Here is a 14,441-nt window from a genome sequence, read left to right on the forward strand (position 1 = left end):
AGCCCTCCAACTCTCTAGAAGTAGGGTTCAAACTCAAGGACGTACTCTTTAAACCCAAAAGTGGAAGCCCCTTGCAGTGAATCACCAGGTGAGGAGATAATTATAAAAACCAATGAAGTACGATTTGCAATGACCAAATTTGCCCCTCTCCTGAACCATTTAAGACAAAAACCTAGAAGAACTGGTTCTTCAGACAATCAAGTTGACCAAATTTCATCAGTACAAATGTAATGTTAGGTCTACGCAACTACTCAACCCCAGTTGACATTGCTGGGAGGACCTGACATTTGAGGGCAGTAAATAAAGTCTTTGATCAAGGGAAATCCAGGTCAAGATATCACAGCTCCATAGGAAAGATTGAACTGAAGACCATACAATCTCCAAGATGGTTAATTGAGCCCCATTGTTCCGAGGATGAAGACGGTCTCTTCAATAAAAATCCAGTGTTGACTCAGCTGTTGCCCAAAACAATGGCAGAGTCACTTGGTTAATTATACACCAAATAACATCCAGTTACAAGTTTAAAACAGAAACTACAAACGATGTGAGCAAAATATATATATTAAATTACTATGCTTCCTATATACAGTACAAGGATTAACGTATGCCAGAAGTCATTTACCGAAAATAACAAAGTATGAAACTGAAATAAAACTGCAAGGGGAGAGTCCCATTATCTGAAAAAAGGAAAGATCCAAAAACAAGAGTTTTTCATATATTAAACCACAAACAAGACGACAGCATCAGGCAAAGACATGAAATATTCCCCTCCACATATTGCGAAAGAACTATAATATGAAGGTGGAAATTATATATATATATATATATATATATATATATATATATATATATATATATATAGTGTATTTCTTATTTAAAGAACAGTTTTTTGTACAGCTCACCGGAGTTGCAATGGGTTCCAATGTTGCCCCACCATACGCATGTTCATCCATGAACGATTTTGAGCAGACATATATCTTTATCAATGAAAACTTTCAGAGGAATTGCGCCACCTGGTGGCACTATATAATGATTTTTTTTTGCGATATGGCGGGGCAACATTGAATCTCTCAAAATATTTGATGAAACATTTAATGGGTTCCCTCCGGATATTCAATTTAAGAGGCATGTTGGTGGCGATTCTGTTCCCTTTTTTGGACAAACGGGTATATTTAGAACAGGGCCGGATTGAGATGGATTTATACACCAAACCCACTGACAGAAATCAACTCCTTAGATTTGACAGTTATCACCCTCCTCATGTTTTTAGGTCTATCATTAGGAGTCAACTCCTCAGGGTTGCACGGATTGTTAGCAATGAGACCATTAGGGACAACAGATTAAAAGAATTGTGCCTCAGGTTTAAAGAGCGGGGATACCCAGAGAGATTGATTGCACAAGAAATGAATAAACTCCTACAAACAGACAGCACACACAGTTGTAGAAAACGGAAACAGACACAACCTAGGATACCATTTGTATTCCAATTTCACAGTTACAGTGAAAAAAATTTTAATATAGTGAAAAAACATTGGCCTCTTTTGAAGCGATTATACCCTCAATTAGACGAATTTCAGCAAATTCCCATGAAGGCATATCGGCGAAATAAAACATTACGGGATACTTTGGTGCGATCTGAATTTAGAACTAGTACACAAGAAACAAAAATTACATTCCTTGGTAAAAAAAGAAAAGGACGTTTCCCCGTGCCTAAACTGCATTCAATGCAATCTTATGTTAAAGGGTAATCGCTATATCCATCCCACATTCCACTCCCTCCCCCTCTCCCTGCTCACTGATCCTGAGCTAAAACGCAATGATTCCTTTGAACAGGAGATTTTTATCTCCCCAGTGAAACCTGAGCTCAATTCGCACCGCACATGTGTGAAACCGGGCTTATACTTACCTCCATCTTTTGCCCCCATTGTTACTCCCATTTTTACTATTGTTAATATTATTGTCTCCATGTTTACTACCATGCACTTCTTCATATATATGTTTCCATGACACTGACTATTATATAACCTCCTGTTTTTTTCTCTGTGTATATTGTTACCTTGTAGTTCCCCTCCCGCCCACAGGTGGCACTGTGCTTTCTTGTGATAGACGCTGGGACCTGTTATCCCACAGCACTGCCATATAAAAGCACATTGCAGACACCTCCCTATTAGGCCTATTGAAGGAGCAGTGGCTCTGAGCGCGTAGCCTTCTCTCAACCTCTCTGCTAACCATCCTCCCTGGACGATCCCTCCCCTGGATACTGAACCCGGAAGCAGACGGACGACCTGTGACGTCATGCATGCTTCATGTGCGCTCCACGCCGGCCCCTAGTCTCTTCCTGATGGCCACAGAAGGAGCTCCCGGCTGGTAATCCACCTTCTGCAGCCCAGCATCCCTGCAGCGTCACCACCACAGGATCAAAGGGAACACAGAGGACCACATACCTATACAGATGAGCCTTTTATATGTTTTTATCCTGTAAGTGTGTTTTTACCTGGTGTCATTAAACATCATTTGTTAATACTACACTCAGGTGGCGCTTCCTTCTCTACCCCTCTCTCATCCATCACAGAGCCAGCTCTCTGAGGAAACAGCAGCCGCCTAGCCTACCAGCCTACTTTAACCATTACATTACCGGTTACTACCTAACCTCTGAACTTCCAGCCTGTCCCCTATGGACTAAGTTGCTCAGCCCTTTATATCTACTGTTATATATGGACTTGTGTGTTTGCGCTTACAGTTACCAATACTCTGTTTGTCTGTTACCCTGCTTTAACTGAGCTGCATTACCAAGCTCCATTCATTATTTTACTAATCTTATTTTATTTCATATTGTTATTTTTATTGTTTTATATGTCCATTGGTAATTTATGTACCACGATCTGTTCCTATGGATCTCCTAGCTGCCATTGAAGAACACAAATATGTTATCTTGAAAGAATTTTATGCCCTATTCCCCGCCCATTTTTTCAAAAAGGACTGCCATATCACGGGCTCCAAGATCCCCATGCCCAAACTATGCACCCATTTTAGAAAACTAGAGGACCTGATCTCCACTGCCAATCAGCAATGGTGGGACAAGTTCTTCTTACAGTCATACATACAACATAAAATCTCCCCCAGAGGACTTAGAGTCCTGAAACAATGTGCCTTCCTCGACCCAGACCTCCACACCGAATGGGCTCATGTATCCGAATTTTGTACAGCAAAATGGATGGGCATCATCATCCAAAAGAGAGATAGGAAATATATGATTCTCAAAGATAAAATTATCACACTTTGTAAAACCATTTGTGATACCATTCCCCATTTACCATTCACATGGTTCAGCATGCTTAAGAGAAACACAATTATAAATGAAGATAACACCATTGCCAGCAAACTTGGCAAATTTAGAAGGGACCTGTTTGATTACAACACTAATCAAGTATTCAGCTGGAAACACACAAAAAACCCCAATCAGGGCATACTTCCTGGGTCATGTCCATCCGCCTACATGAGAACACCCCTGGACCTAGTTTGAAACCCCAACCCAGGCCCCCACCCCACAACATACCCAGACCCTGGTCAATGTCATGGCACACTCCCCAGCCTCCTACCATCCCCAAATTCTTTTCCCCCAAGCCGAAACGGTCCAGGAACAGAACAAAAAAAGCCCCCATCACTCAGACAACAGCACCTTGCCCCAATGACAGTTCTATATCACCATCCTATCCTGCCCAAGGAGTAGTTTCCACGGATGTTCTTGTGTCCACCCAGTTGCCCAATCCAGAACAGGACTCCGATCATGATTCACTTAGTAATCACCCTAACCACATCCAAGAGCAGCAACCCCCAGCTTGGTTGGATAACCTACCCCTTACCCAGTTGCACAAGCCCAAATCCCTTAAGACTGCAACCACTAGTAATACATTAGCCTCCACCTTGGATAATGATTTTTTTAGTATGTACCCTCCCTCCGTTCCTCACCAACCGTGAACACATCTACATCAAATCCAATCTCTCTCCTTTAGAACGCCAGGCTCTAGAACAGCTCACTCTCAACCAGTCCATTGTCATCAAACCCGCGGACAAAGGGGGTAGTATAGTGATCCAAGAAAAGGATGATTATGTCCGTGAATCACGTAGACTGCTCTCCGACATCAATACTTACTCCATCCTCTCCAGTGACCCCACATCCCAGTTCGCCCTTGAAGTTGCAACACTGGTCAACCGAGCCGACAGAAAAAATCATTTCCAAATCCGAAGCCTCTTTTAATCACAAAAAATTTCTATAAAGTCCCCTACTTCTACCATCTACCCAAGATCCATAAAGATCTAACCAATCCCCCTGGCTGTCCAATAGTAGCCGCTATGGACAGCGTCACTAGTGGCTTCTCCATCTACATTGACCAATTCCTTCAACCTCTGGCACAGAACCTCCCCTCCTACATACATGATGGACCCCACCTACTTGATATGCTGAAGCCTTACACTTGGGAACAGAACTATTGGTGGCTCTCTCTTGATGTCTCATCATTATATACCTCCATCCCCCACGATGTGGGAGTCCGTGCTGTTGAACACTTCCTGGCCAATGATCCCCTCACCAACCCCCGGCAAGCCAATTTCATTCTTGAGGCCTTAACCTTTTGCCTCAAACACAACTACTTCGAATCAGAAGGCACACACTACCTCCAGATCAATGGAACAGCAATGGGGGCTAACTTTGCCCCCAGCTATGCCAATCTCACCATGGGATATTAGGAACATATGTACCTTGCAGCTGACCATCCCCACGCCGCCCACGTGATATATTACGGTCGATACATCGACGATATAGTGATCATCTGGGATGGCACGTTTGATGACATCATGACCTTTGTACAATACTGCAACAATAACAGCTTGGGCCTATCCTTCACTCACATTGCTGACCCTGACACTTTGGCCTTTCTAGACCTCGAGCTTTGCCATGACAACAAAGCTATATATGCAAGAAACTTTACCAAACCTACTGCTGGTAATTCATTTATACACTATGATAGCTGCCACCATCCGAGATGGGTCAACAACATCCCCCGCAGCCAATTCTGCCGCCTTCGAAGGAATTGTACCAGAGACTCAGACTATGACATCCATGGACAACTTCTGTCAAAAAAATTCCTAGACAAAGGATACCCCACCCCACTTATCGACGCGGCCTTCCATCATTACCGTAGTCTATCCCCAGGCCCCAAGCGTCCTCCTACCACTGGTAAACAACCTACCTGCTTCATCATGCAATTTCAGGACAAATACAAGAAAATGGAGAAGATCCCGGCTTCACACTGGCCTATTCTGTTGGAAGACCCTCATCTCAGAACCACAGTCGATACCAAACCTAAAGTGGCATATAGAAAATCCAGAAACATTAAGAGTAAAATTGCACCCAGTAGAATTAAGCCTACCCAACCCACCTCATCACCACTCACCCTGATACCCCTCAGAGGGATGTATCAATGCAAAAAACCCCTCTGCTTAACCTGCCAGTTCATACAACACGGTCAGAAAACCTTCACTGTCAAAGGAAAAAACTATACCCTAAAAGAATTCTACAACTGTTCAACTGACTTTGTTATATACTGCCTCACCTGCCCCTGTGGCCTAATATATGTCGGCAGAACCATCAGAGCCCTAAGGGCCCACTTTGGGGAGCACCGGCGCTTTATCAAAAAAGGCCATGACCACCACAGCTTCCCTAAACACTTCCTGACTCACCACGGCCGATCTACAGCTGGCCTCAGTGTGTGGGTCATTGAATCTATCCCGGCCAAATACCCTGCCGCTGAGCGATATAAACGTCTTTGCCAGCAAGAAACTTACTGGATCTACTCTTTGGGCACTTTAGCACCTGGGGGGTTGAACGAGGATATTGAGGTGCACACACTACTTTAAGCCACCCCGTTTCCTCATGAGACCACCCCTACAGATGTAGCCTTGCTACAATATATATATCTTCAAGAACCCTGCACAGATACGTGCTTCCCTGTTTGTGTTTTCCCAATACGCATGCTTTATCCATGTCCACTTCTTATACCATAATTTTTTCACCTTTTTTTTTGCCTTTCTCTACGTATGTATGTATGTATGTATGTATGTATGTATGTATGTATATAATTTTTTTATACTTATACTTTTAGCCCGGGTTCACACCTATGCAAATTAGATGCGACTTACACCGCATCTGATTCGCAGGACATTTTAAAATACATTAAATATGAATGCATCTGATTAATATCATATTATTAATAATATTAATGCATCATCATTAATATGAATGCAGATGTATGTGCGTTGCATTTGCACTGCGCATTGCACAAAAGACGTGTGCGTTTTTTGGGCATTGCGGTGCGAACTACAAGCCTATTATCTCCTATGGGAACGCATCTGATTCGCAGATGCATTGCGTTCTGAACAAGGATTTTCTACTTCTCCTCACTACACCTCCGCCTCTCCCCCCCCCCCCCCCTCCCTCCCCCTCTCCCTGCTCACTGATCCTGAGCTAAAACACAATGATTCCTTTGAACAGGAGATTTTTATTTCCCCATTGAAACCTGAACTCAATTCGCACCGCACATGTGTGAAACCGGCTTATACTTACCTCCATCTTTTGCCCCCATTGTTACTCCCATTTTTACTATTGTTAATATTATTGTCTCCATGTTTACTACCATGCACTTCTTCATATATATGTTTCCATGACACTGACTATTATATAACCTCCTGTTTTTTTCTCTGTGTATATTGTTACCTTGTAGTTCCCCTCCCGCCCACAGGTGGCACTGTGCTTTCTTGTGATAGACGCTGGGACCTGTTATCCCACAGCACTGCCATATAAAAGCACATTGCAGACACCTCCCTATAAGGCCTATTGAAGGAGCAGTGGTTCCGAGCGCGTAGCCTTCTCTCAACCTCTCTGCTAGCCATCCTCCCTGGACGATCCCTCCCCTGGATACTGAACCTGGAAGCAGACGGACGACCTGTGACGTCATGCATGCTTCAGGTGCGCTCCACGCTGGCCCCTAGTCTCTTCCTGATGGCCACAGAAGGAGCTCCCGGCTGGTAATCCACCTTCTGCAGCCCAGTATCCCTGCAGCGTCACCACCACAGGATCAGAGGGAACACCGAGGACCACATACCTATACAGATGAGCCTTTTATATGTTTTTATCCTGTAAGTGTGTTTTTACCTGGTGTCATTAAACATCATTTGTTAATACTACACTCAGGTGGCGCTTCCTTCTCTACCCCTCTCTCATCCATCACAGAGCCAGCTCTCTGAGGAAACAGCAGCCGCCTAGCCTACCAGCCTACTTTAACCATTACATTACCGGTTACCACTTAACCCTTGAACTTCCAGCCTGTCCCCTATGGACTAAGTTGCTCAGCCCTTTATATCTCCTGTTATATATGGACTTGTGTGTTTGCGCTTACAGTTACCAATACTCTGCTATATCCATCCCAACAGTAGAGAAAAGATAATGGTTAATGGTTTCTATACCTGTCAGTCATCATATGTGGTGTATATTCTTGTGTGCCCCTGTAATCTCATTTATGTGGGTGAGACAACTCAAAAAAATCAAGGATCGCATAGCACAACATCGCAGTACAATTAGACATTTGCAACCTGGTTTCAATGTGTCACGTAATTTTTCAGAAAAGGGACACAAGGAATCGGAATTGCGTTTCATAGTATTGGAAGAGGTGTTCCGCGATAGAAGAGGGGGAGAAAGAACTTTGAAACTGAAAAAGCGCGAGGTTTGATGGATTAATAGATTACAGTCTCTGCATCCTGGGGGGATGAACAGAGACTATGATCTAAAAATAAATGGGTATGTAGCGCTACCTCATCTAAAAATAACAGATAGGATACTGTACTAAAGGTGATCCAAAATAAAATAAGAAAAAACGAGACTATAAAATCTTAGTGACCTAAGGATAAATATATGCACAATATTGATAAAAAACGGGACCTCACTATAAAAAAGTGCATCAGTGCATAGAACAATAAAATCATGGAAAAATCAAATCAATAGTGATATCATAAATGTATGTGCAAAACCATAATATTGTGAACTCATAAGTAAAAGTGCATAGTGCAAAGGAGCCAAAATAAAAAGTCACAGGTAGGCAAGTGCAAGTGCAAAACATCAGTGTAGATGGAATGCACTTTCCTATCACTTTTGGAGTTAATTTCTTCCGGATTAACACCTGTTTTCTTCTTGGAATTCTGATTATATATCCAGTATAAAGTATCACTATTAGGAGTTCACTTATTGCTCCCTTTTTTCTATATTTATCATTACTATTTTATTGAATGAAGCCTACCTGTGACTTTTTATTTTGGCTCCTATGCACTTTTACTTATGAGTTCACGATATTATGGTTTTGCACATACATTTATATCACTATTTATTTGATTTTTCCATGATTTTATTGTTTATTCTATGCACTTTTTATAGTGAGGTCCCGTTTATCAGTATTGTGCATATATTTATCCTTAGGTCACTTTGAAGATTTTATAGTCTCGTTTTTGTATTTTATTTTGGATCACCTTTAGTACAGTATCCTATCTGTTGTTGTTATTATTTTTAGATGAGGTAGCGCCACATACCCATTTATTTTTAGATTCTTTTTGAGTTTTGTGAGTATACTCCTTTATGTTGGCAGCTTCCCGTGGTTAGTAAAGGGCGTGGTTTTTTGGGCACTAGGCTTGCCATTTAGAGACTATGATCTATATTTATTCTTGTAGGGAAAAAAGAAAACCAAACACATACAAATCAATGGCAATAAAGATAGCAGCAGAGTTAGTGAGATAAGACAGAGGGAGAGCTAGGGAGGGAATGCAGGGGGGGATGCTGGTCACAGAGCGGTCGTAAAACTTTAGCATAATGTGTAAGGAAACCGTTTGGTTTTCTTTTTTCCTTCTTTAACATTCTGCTTAAAAATTTGTGAATCAGTACTGCTTGGACCTTGAAGAAGGGGACATACCCCGAAAGCTTGTCCTGAAAAATTGTATGTTAGTGCAAATAAAAAAAAAGTATCACGGACAGTACTCAATTTTCTCTGTCACAATTGCACTAATACGGTTACAATCAAATCAAGTATTCTTGTAGGCAAACTGACAAGAGAGAGTTTTACAATATACATACAGGGATTCTGAATATTTATATATATATATATATATATATATATATATATATATATATATATATATATATATATATATATATATATATATATTTCATTTCTTTTTCCTCTAGATCCAGTGGAATATTTCCCTGCTTGAGAAATTTTCAATTGCTACATACTTTGGATGCATATTGAAACAAAGAAGTTCTAGATTGCATTTAGGCGAATTGGGCAGTTGAATGATTTTTTTGATAAAAGTCGCATGCCGCTAATTCAGATATCCCGATGATATTTAAATTCTAGACGTGGCATATTCATTGCATTTATATGTATATAGGTAGTATTTTGTATATATGTTTTTTCATTGATTCACAATAACACTGTTTTTCTCTGTCATTTAATACTGGATGGGGTTAAGTTCATCATCGCTGAGGGTTGGTAATTGTGATGATTAGATTGCACACATGTGTGGTGTTTCATTGTGTTGTGGATAAAGGAGAGAGATTGTATCAATGTCTTCACACATAGCCAGAGAAGGCTGAGGAAGAGCGATTTATGCTAGATACTGTACAGTTGCTGCTGCTTGCACTTTCTATGTTTTTGAAACCTGAAGTAAAGAAAAATTGCATCGAAGCATTGGTCCCGTCTTTTTCTAATCGTTTTTTAGTGGAAGATTGGGAGTCCACCGTGACTGTGCTTGGATATTCCAGAACAATAAGAAAAGAAGATAACCCACCTATTGTCTGAGATATCTATCTAGATAGATATATATCTATAGATATATCCATCTATCTATCTATCTATCTACATACATACATACATACATACATACATACATACCCCACCCACACAATGCTGTGAAAAAGTATTTGCCCCCTTTGTGTATTTTTTTTTCTGCATATTTGTCACACTTAAAATGACTCAGATCATCAAACAAATATTATTACACAAAGATTACCCAAGTAAAATACAAAATGCAGTTTTTAAATGTTGGTTTCACCTAATGCAAAAAAACTGTCCAAACCTGAAAAAAGTAATTTCCCCCTAAACCTAATAACTGGTTGTGCCACCCTTGGCAGCAACAACCACAATCAAGCTTTTGTGATAACTGGCAAGGAGTCTTTCACATTGCTGTAGAGCAATTTTGGCCCACTCTTCTTTACAGAATTGTTTTAATTCAGCCACATTGGAGGATTTTCAAGCATGAACGCCTGTGTAAGGTCATGACACAGCATCTCAATTGGATTTAAGTCCAGGCTTTGACTAGGCCACACCAAAACCTCAATTTTGCTTTGTCTGAACCATTTATAGGTGGACTTGCTGTTGTGTTTTGGATCATTGTCCTGCTGCATAACCCAAGTGCACTTGGAGGTCACGAACTAATGGCCGTACATTCTCCTTTAGGATTTTCTGGTACAGCTCAGAATTCATGGTTCCATCAATTATGGTAAGTCGTCCAGGTCCTGAAGCTGCAAAGCAGCCCCAGATCATCAAGTTACCACCACGTCTGACTGTTAGTATGATGTTCTTGTTATGAAATGCTGTATTCATTTTATGCCAGATGTAAGGGGATGCACACCTTCCAAAAGGTAAATTTTTGTCTCATCAGTCTACAGAATATTTGCCTAAAAGTCAAAAAGATGCTTTTTGGTAAATGTGAGATGAGCCTGTGTTCTTTTTGGTCAGCAATGGCTTTGGCCTTGGAACTCCACCATGGATGCCACTTTTGCCCAGTCTCTTTGTTATTGTTGAAGCATGAACACTGATCTTAAGTGAGGCCTGCAGTTCTTTAGATGTTCTGGGTTCTTTTATGACCTCCTGGATGAGTTGTCATAGGCCGGCCACGCCTGGGAAGGTTCACCACTGTTCCATGTTATCTCCATTTGTGGATAATACCGTAGCTCTCCCCCTGGTTCACTGGAGTTCCAAAGCCTTAGAAATGACTTTGAACCCTTTCCTAGACCGATACATATACATTACTTTGTTTCTAATCTGTTCTTGAATTTTTTTAGATTGTGGCATGATGTTTGGCTTTTTGTGATCTGTTAGCATGCTTCACTTTGTCAGACAGCTTCTATTTATGTGATTTTTTTGATTAAACAGGTCTGGCAGTAATCAGGCCTGGGTGTGGCAAGTGAAATTTAACTCAGCTTTCCAAAAAATTGTGGTTAATCACAGTTCATTCATGATTCAGCATTAGAGGGGGCAATTCATTTTTCACATAGGGCCATGCAGGTTTGAACAGCTTTTTTCCCTTAATAAAGGGAATCATTAGAAACTGCATCTTGGATTTACGTGGGTTATCTTTCTGTGATATTAAAATTTTTTTTTTTGTTTTCAAACGGTTTTTATTTTAGAACAAAAATAAAACAAATATAAATCCAAGACAGTCAGAGCAATGAGTACAAAAAGTGCAGGGATCAAACATTGTTTGCAAAGACTAAGTATATAAATATACTGCTGAGTTACATATATCTATTAAAACAATCAACAGAGTCTGAAAGTCTAAACTTAGCCAAGTGAATAAAACATGGCTAGATACAAAATCGAAGAGAAAATAAAGCAGCTAAACAGGAGGATAAAACATACAAAATGTAAAATAAAAGGAGAAAAGAAATGTAAAACGGTCAGGTCTGGAGCCTAAATAAAAACCAAGGATTCCAGATAGCATCATACTGAGAGATAGTGTCGTGTAGGGTGTGATAAATCTTGTTGGCCAACATCATGTGATCTATTCTTGCAATAACTTGTGTATATGGAACTGAAGATGACTTCCAGTGCAGAGCAATTACCCAATGCATAGCTACACAGACAGAATGAATCAGTTTAACCAATGGTTTAGGGGAGTCTGGAGGAGATTGAAACAACAGGCAATGTTGGAAGGAAATGTTAAGGGGTTTGCCTGCCAATTTGTCTATTACTTTCAGGATCTCATTCCAGGTGGGACGCAATTTCTCGCATTCCCAAAAGGTATGGAGAAATGAGCCTTGTTGTATGCAACCTCTAAAGCAGAGATGGGAGGATTGTGGGTATATCTTGTGAATACGCATTGGGGTGTAGTACCAGCGTGTCATCAGTTTGATGGCTGTTTCACGAACCATAATGGATTTGGTACACTTGCGTAAATTTTGCCAGCCCTTCACCCAGTCTATGTCAATGTCCTCCAAATCTAATTCTAATTCCCATTGAGATCTATATTTTAGGGTTGGGACCTCAGCGTTAGCCTCTAAATCGATGTAGACTAGTGAAATAAGGCCTTTTTGGCGAGGTGAATCATGGCAAATGTCCTCAAACAGAGTCGTGGAGGTCGAGAAAGGGCCCGAATAATGCTTTTGAAAGAAGTGTCGTATTTGTAAAAAAATGATAAAATTCATTGTTTGGGATGTGGTAATTGGTTTGCAACTGAGAAAACGAAATGAATTTTGAATTTAGGAGGAATTTATCTAATGTAGTCAATTTTAAATCAATCCAGAGTTGAAAGGAAGAGGGTCTATCAAAGGCCAAGGGGAATCTAGAATCTCCTAGAAATGAGGCACCCAGAGGTACAGCAGAAACAAGATTGTACATTTTTTTATATGCGTCCCAGAGTTGAAGGCCTGCCTGCGTGATCAAATTTTTAGAACCCATTTCTGATCTAGCCGGATTGTTTGACCACATAAGGCCTGGGAGAAATAAAGGGGAGATGGACTCACATTCAAACTGCACCCAAGGGACTCTGGAGTTATGAATGTTCCATTGCGCCTGTTGAGTGTATCTACGGGCTAGGTAATAAAACCATATTTGAGGAACCCCTAGACCACCCCTCTTAGAGGAGCGGTACAAGACCTCCTTGGCGAAGCGTGGAGGTTGGTCCTTCCAAATGAATTTATTAAACAACACCTGAAAAGTGTGTAGGTAGGTTTTAGATATTTTAAGTGGCAGGGATCTAAAAAGGTAGAGAAGTTTGGGGAGAATTGTCATCTTAAGTGCAGTGATTCTACCAAGAAATGAAATGTGTAAGTGTGACCACTGTTTAAGGATACCTTTCAGTTTAGAAACCATGGGTGGGAAATTCACTTTAAAGAGTCTACAGAAATCTTTAGTCAGGTTGATACCTAGGTAAGGGAGGTGAGAGTCTGCCCAAATAAAAGTATAGACTGATTGAAGATGATGTAGTTCTCCAAGAGTGTAGCCTATTGGGAGGGCGCTCGATTTTGCCATGTTTATGGATAGGCCTGAAATCTCTGCAAACTTCGATAGAGTCTGAAATAAGTTCGGCAGAGAAACAAGGGGATTGGTGACAAACATCAATACATCATAAGCATACATCCCAAATTTGTATGTCGAGTGGCCCTTCAGATAACCGGAGATATTAGGGTTTTGGAGTATAGCAATGGCTAGAGGTTCGAGAGCTAATGCAAAAATTAAAGGTGACAACGGGCAACCTTGTCTTGTACCTCTGCCCAGGCTAAAAAACATAGAATTACAGCCAGGGAGCCTGATCCTAGTTTTCGGGTTACGATAGAGGGCCAAGAATGCTTGTAGGAATGCTCCCTGGAAACCCATACGTTGTAGGAGTGTAGTGATGTATGCCCATGAGACACTATCAAATGCCTTCTGTATGTCTAGGCTAAGCATGAGGAGTTTACGTGAAAACAGGTTGGCATCTTGTATTATATTTGTCGCAAGGCGAATGTTATCAGTAATAAGTCTATGGGGTATAAAACCAGACTGATACAGGGAAATGAGAGGGGATAACCACTGCTAGTCTGTCCGCCATGATCCTGCTAAAGATTTTCAAATCATTATTAATGACCGAGATAGGTCTATAGTTTTGGGGTAGGGTATGGTTTTTGTGATGTTTCGGGATCAGGGACATATTGGCTAATAACATCTCTTCGGGGAAACTACCCCCTTGTAATACCCAGTTAAATAAATGAACCAATCTAGTGGTAAGGAGGGAGGAAAATTTCTTATAGTATAGAGAGGAAAATCCGTAAGGGCCTGGGGCTGAGCCTGATTTCAAAGATTTAATCACATTCAAAACCTCTGCAGGTGTGATCGGGGCGTTCTGTTTATCTAGTTGTGTAGGGGTGAAATTTGGTAGAGGGATATTCTGAAACCAGGCTTCGTCAGATGGAGAGGGCTTTAGTTGGGAGGGGGCTAGCAAAGAAGAGTAAAATTGTTCAAAGATGTGAAGGACCTCTTGGGGATGGGAAGTGACGTGCCCTGAGGGGGTCATTAATCTATAGACGTGGGGTGGGCGGGAAGAGTGGTTTCGTTTTCTGGCGAAAAAGGGTAGAAGCGGAA

General features: G+C 41.0%; 1 protein-coding gene across 2 annotated transcripts in view; it reads right to left on the bottom strand.

Annotated features, from left to right (window-relative positions):
• SPAG5 (sperm associated antigen 5) overlaps positions 1–14,441 on the bottom strand; it is a 184,872-nt gene that overhangs the window by 56,546 nt on the left and 113,885 nt on the right. The window lies entirely within an intron of this gene.

This window comes from Aquarana catesbeiana, linkage group LG02, assembly GCF_042186555.1.
Source record: "Aquarana catesbeiana isolate 2022-GZ linkage group LG02, ASM4218655v1, whole genome shotgun sequence".
Classification (NCBI taxonomy): Eukaryota; Metazoa; Chordata; class Amphibia; order Anura; family Ranidae; genus Aquarana; species Aquarana catesbeiana.